The following is a 6,750-nucleotide window of genomic DNA, read 5'->3' as shown; positions in this document are numbered from 1 at the left end:
AGTATATTAATTTTGGAATCGTATAGGAGATCTCGGGGGATTACATACAGTAATTGTCAGAATTTTAAGAAAGGAAGCTGTATATGAATATATTTTTATTCCAAAAGATAGCCAGTAGTTGTAGGCACTTTGTCAAACGATTTTCTTTTTATATGAAGTGTCACATGAAGGCGGCGAGCTGGCAGAGTCGTTAGCAAACCGGGCGAAATGCTTGGCGGCATTTCCGTCCATCGTTACATTCTGAGTTGAAATTCCTCCGAGGTCGACTTTACCTTTCATCCTTTTGGGGTCGATAAATTAGGTAGCAGTTGAGCACTGGGTCGACATAACTGACTTAATTCCTCGCCCAAAATTGCTGGACTTGTACCAAAATTTGAAACCAATATGAATAGCTGTGTGTTTGCTTTTCTTAAAATAAAAGACTAAGAGTGGAAAAAGACATAGTTTGAAGGAGGTGTAAAATGTATTATTATTTATTCAACGAGAAGTCACTGGACTTAATTAAACCTTTCTCAACTGAATTATATTTAAAATTATATTTAAAAAAAAAGAAGATGAATGAGAAGTTTGCATGTTCAGGGGTCTCCACTGTAAATCAATAGGAAATGAAATTTAAAAGTATAGAAATATTTAAGTATTATAGAATAAAAATAAATGTCTCACTTATTTGTTTCAGTATTTCATGGTGTGTCACTGAAATACTGTTCCTTTATATCAAAATCATGTTTGTGTTTGAGTCACTACCATGTATTTTCAATAGAATTAGCATTGTAGTCTTTTGTCTAACATTGCAATTTCTACAGTGACTTATGAAAGAAAATAATGGCAATAGATACCAAATTATATAGTTTCTTGACACACATGCATATTTAACCGCTTCAACACCAAGAAAAAAGATCTCCACACACAAAAAATAAAGAGCTCATAGAATGAGAAGAATATACAACAAACATTATTAAGCAGAGAGAAATTCATGCTGACGTATTCTCATTTACTGAAAATTAAGTTACGGCAACTTCGTATATTGCAAACACTTGTACCGCTTCAGTTTATCTTAGATTGTCAGAGCAATTACTTCATATCAATTCAGAGTTTGCTATGACACGGGAGCTAAAAATATATAACTAGGACATTGTGATATTGTATTTTACTTCTAAATAATTACATATAAATGATTATCTATGTACAGCATCTTGAACATTTTTTCTCTGATTGTGCACTTCGATTATACGTCATCACTATTATTCATAAATATTTTTCAATATTTTCTTTAATAATAAATAATTAGCATGAAGTATAATTAACGAGAGGGTCGAAAACGAAGGCTATCTACAATAAAGCATAAGAGTATCTGATATATCTTGTTATTTCTGAGACGTGTGTCACGACTTATAGCCGGGACAAAAACTTTGGACAGTTGTGCAAAATAACTTCGGGGTTCTACTATTCAGAACTAGATTTCTTTGATAAATACTCAACAAAACTCGTCTTATGTGGTGTCTATACAAGACAGCTTTGTTTTCATGATGCTAAAAGTTCGTAAATTTCATAATGCTAGAATTTCGGAAACCCCTTTAGTATTTCAGAAGGGATCAATTTTCGTGTCTCATTTTTGTTGTTTACATGCATAAATCTTTCACTTGTAATCGTATCCTATCCTTTATCCGTAGCTCAATATTTAATATTATACAGTATTGTCCTTCATATATATAGATATGTTATCATAATATTTTGATTCGGGTTAGATTTAGTAACGTATATAGTGCCACGGACAACTTCGTTGTTAGCACTGCAATTTAGGTAAGTGTTTTCGTTATCTTCTAAACAGTTTTATCAATGTCTTTGACTTTTATTGTACTTAAGATATACAACTAAGGGAGTTTGAATGACGAACATAAGTATAAAGCAATAACAATTATGTGTCACTTACTGATAGTTATCTTTGCCACGAAATATATCGAGGACAAAAACTGCAATGGATATGCACAGCTGTTTTGGATTCATGCCAAACAAATCTAAACTTAACGCGAGACTGAACAGTAAAATCGGTTTATTTCCCCATTATTTACAGCTAGAATATTGTTTTCATATTTATAGTTTCCTTTAATATTTCTAGAAGATCTCAGTTTGCTTGTACTTGTTGGGCTTACTTTGTAGCTACACTTTTAAATGTGTCTGTGTGCGAGTGTACGCGCATGTGTACCAGGTGAGACAGACAGAGAGAGAGAGAATGTAGATAAATATGCCCGTTTATCAATAGACGGATTAGTGAGTAGGTAGATATTGATAGATAGATGTAAAAATAAAAGTAAAGAAAATTCAGTACGTTTCGTAGATTTATATTAAATAGTATCATCTCTTTCACACAGATTTAAATTACAATAAATTTCAAAGAAGTGAGAAAAGAACCCCTCTTCTTTAAAATGCTTCATCCCAATTTGCAAGCCTTTCATTACTACTACGCAATGCTGGTTTTTATTAAATTACGAGTTTACTTCGTTATCATAAGCTGAAAATAGACGGCTACAAATTCTCGAATAGTATTCAGTCAGACTGAAAGTTTACAGTGAAATCTGTGGCTGAAGACTGTGGCAATGTAGGTGGGCAACACTAGCCGCCTTTACTTTCATTCGAAATCCATGCATTAACAGTGTCTATGAATTTTATGCAGGTACCAATAAGGGTCCATGCAAGGAATTAGCAGCTAACGAATATCAGTTAGTCTCCTTGGTTTCAGTAAGTAAAATGTTCAGATCCCGAGGAAATGAAAGGAACTAGCAGTTAGTAAATGTGGAGTAAAACTTACGGTACAGCTAATTAGCTATTAACAGCTAATTGTTTGAATTTTCTAGATGTATCCAGGGGGGAAGAGCTGGAATGATGACAGCAGATGTTTCCTTACTAATGGATATTCAATTTTCTCTTAGAAATAGCTCCAATAAGTGTCTTCTCCATGCGAATAGTATAGCCTTTATGTTGATTATTATCAAGGCTTAATGACATGGAACATATGATCCACCACTAAGTGAATAAGACTGAACAGGCAGGAAAGTAGAGTTTCTTGTGTTTTTTAACCTTGTCTTGAATAAAGTATTTTTTTCTTCTTTTGAAACCTTTAAATGTAACGTCTGCATACTGCATGGTGGAATGAGAGATGACTGTTCTGTCCTTGCGTAGGTGGTTTGATTTTGGTGAGTAATTGGAGTGTAAGTTGTGTAGATGGATGATGTTATCGTATTCTAATAAGTGGTTTTGTCTTGCCAAGATTAACACATGTTAACATTAGGCCCATTAAAAATCTTGTCGAATTTATATATGCTTGGGACTTGTGGCCTAATTAAAGATAGATAGTTCCTAGATATATCCAGGGAGAGATCTAGATTCAATGGAGGAATTTAAGCAGGTGCTTCTTTTCGCGCTAACTCCCTTTTGGTATATTTACGGATTACTCTATATACATTAATCTCTCTGTAATGCCTTACGAGGTGTGAGTCTCGATCCGTGGAGAGCTTTAAGATTATTCTACTGATACCGATTAATGAAACATTGATTAAAGGCCAAGGGGGTTAGAGTTCTCCTCATTAGATTAACAATAGGGATAGAGTTTCTTTGGTTCAATTTCTAAAGTAATGTCCAGGAAGTTGAATGTGATTGGATATTAATGCATATACTAGAGATGATGATTATCATTACACAAGACATTTTAAAGACTCCTATTAGGTCTTCATCCAAAGTGTGCACATTCACTCTACATGAGTTTGTCAGAATTTAGTCTGTACATAACGTTGGGCTAAGTTTGATTGTGTGTTATTGAAGGTGCTGAAACTTTTCCGTTAACTATTTGCAACATGTGATTCCCTAGCTCATTTTTGTACGTCAAACTGACTTTGTATAAGCATACACGAACATTTTACAGTGATACTATATTAAAGCATTTGTAATGCGAAAGCATATTTTTGTATTTTTCCTTTCATATACATGCATAGAGACATATAATACAAATATTTATGTTCCGTCAAGAACTTCAAAAATAAATTTGCTTTATTCAAATATATCTAAATTGATATGTATAAAAATTTAGAGCATTTTCAACTAATTTTTATTATCTTTTAGATATATGTGTGTACGTACACACACACACATATACGCGCGCGCACACACACACACACACACACACACACACACACACACACACACACACACACATATATATATATATATATATATATATACAGGTGTGTGTGTGTGTCTGTTTTTGTAAATATACATATACATATATATCTGTATATATAAATATAAATAGGTATATGTGCATGTGCGTGTGTGTGTGTGTCAGTTTTTGTAAGCAAACATATACACACGCATCTGTGTATATATATATATATATATATATATATATATATATATATATATATATATATATATATATGTATGTATGTATGTATGTATGTATGTATGTACATATAAACATATATACTTGTATACATATAGACATACATATATATCTATATAAATATATATATTTATATGTACATATATATAATATGTGTGTGTGTGTTTGTGTGCCTGTGTGTGTGTGTCTGTGTGTGTGTGTGTGTGTGTGTGTGTGTGTGTGTGTGTGCAGTTTTCTATGACTATTTTATTTACAAATTCACGACTTGGCTATTATTTTTGTTATCACTCGTATATCGTTTTGCTTCTACATCCCTATGTACCATTACATTTATTCATAAAGTATGTATATATATATATATATATATATATATATATATATATATATATATATATACGTGTGTATATTAGTGTGTGTGTCTGTATGTCTGTACGTGTATATATATATATATATATGGGAGAATATACAAATAATAACAACAGACGAGGACAGGTGGTGTAAATAACAAAAGTAAATATTAGTATGACGCTCGGGAATACGGAAAGTCTTTGACGTTTCGAGCTACGCTCTTCAACAGAAAGAATACGGAGACAAGGAGAAAAACACGGAGAAAAAAAATTGAATAGTGTTCAGTCAACGGTCAATCATATATATATATATATTATTTATGTGCCTATACCTTCATGTTATAATATATATTTCGATATTAGTGTGTGTGTGACTGCGAGTATGTTCTGCGTTTTAAGTATTATAGTTATATCAACCTCTGTTTTAACGCTTTAGCTTTGTGCTTTGTACCTTGTCTTTCATTCTTAATTGTTTCTAACGTTTTAGTTTTTATACACATTCTATATTCTATTCCTGTATATTATAAAAATGTATTCCAATACTCTTCTTCGTGTGTAGTAAACGCTTCGGTCTATTAGATCCACTCTAATATGTGTGTGTGTGTGTGTTTGTGAGTGTTGAGTATGCGTATATGTGCATGTGTGAATATATTATAGGTATTTCTATATACATACATATATATATATATATATATATATATATATATATATATATATATATATATATATATATATATATATATATATATATATACATGCGCACACACAACACACATAAACAAACACACGCACATATTTATGTATCTCGCACTCTCTCTTTCTCTTTCTCTTTCTCTCTATCCCTCTCTTTATATGTATGACTGTGTTGTAAGAGGCTTGCTTCCCAAACCAAACACATGGTCTCGGGTTCAGTTCCACGTTGCAGAAACTTAGGCAAGTGTCTTCTAGTATAGCCCTGTGCCGACAAAATCCTAGTGAGTATATTTGGTATGTGGAAACTTAAAGAAGACTATAGTATATGCATCTACATGTGTGTGTGTGTGTGTGTGTGTGTGTGTGTGTGTGTGTGTGTATACTGTATGTGTCTTCAGGCTAGATTTGTTCTCCAACACTGCTTCTCAACCGCTGTTGGTTTCCTTATATCTCCGACACTTATCCGCTCAGCAAATAGAATGATTACTAGTCTTAGAAGTATGTAGTTGGGTCGACTTGTTCGTCTAAACCGTTGAAAGGGGTGCCCCAGGTTCCCACAATTCAGTGAGCAAAACAAGTACACACTAAAAAATATAGATAGGTATCTATCTATCTAGTTAACTACTGGCAGGTTTGGTTTTGCTTTTCTCTTGTTTTTTGTTCTGTGTGCCATAAATATCGCCATCCGTTAGAGAAAATTTTTTTAGTTTGGAATCAGTAGTTGACTGCTATTTCTAAATTTTCAGTATGCTGGAGAAGCAACTCAAGCTAATCCCAGTATATTTATGATTATAAATGGTTTTACCGATAAAGGTTTTTTCATACTGAACTACTTGGCAAAATTGTTAATTATTAATTTTATTACTAATTGACGATTCCCTGCCCTATATCTATATATCTAGTTAACTAGGTAGATAGATAGATAGATAGATAGATAGATAGATAGATAGATAGATAGATAGATAGATAGATAGATAGATATTTGCGCATTGTGCCTTTGTATCTGTGTGCACAGGCGTGTTTATGTGTGTGGATGTACGTGTACATGTGCTAAAACAGCGCTTGAATACGACCAATGAAATTAACTTGCCAGGACTTCAACACTTTATTGGCTAATAATTGCCTCATATCCTGTTAGTACTGACGTCTTTTCTTTAGACACTTGACTTCAATTTCGAAAACCAACATTGATGTAACAATTACATCACAACAGAATAACTAGGACTTAAAGAGCTTAAGTATATTATCAGATTCCACACCCAGTTTTTATCTACATCCTTTCGCCCCTTGAACTTCACTCATAATCTCTAACTAAGG

The sequence above is a fragment of the Octopus bimaculoides genome, chromosome 4 (genome assembly GCF_046866305.1).
Source record: "Octopus bimaculoides isolate indiv1 chromosome 4, ASM4686630v1, whole genome shotgun sequence".
Classification (NCBI taxonomy): Eukaryota; Metazoa; Mollusca; class Cephalopoda; order Octopoda; family Octopodidae; genus Octopus; species Octopus bimaculoides.
The sequence above is the reverse complement of the archived record's forward strand: the minus strand, read 5'-3'. Positions refer to the sequence as shown.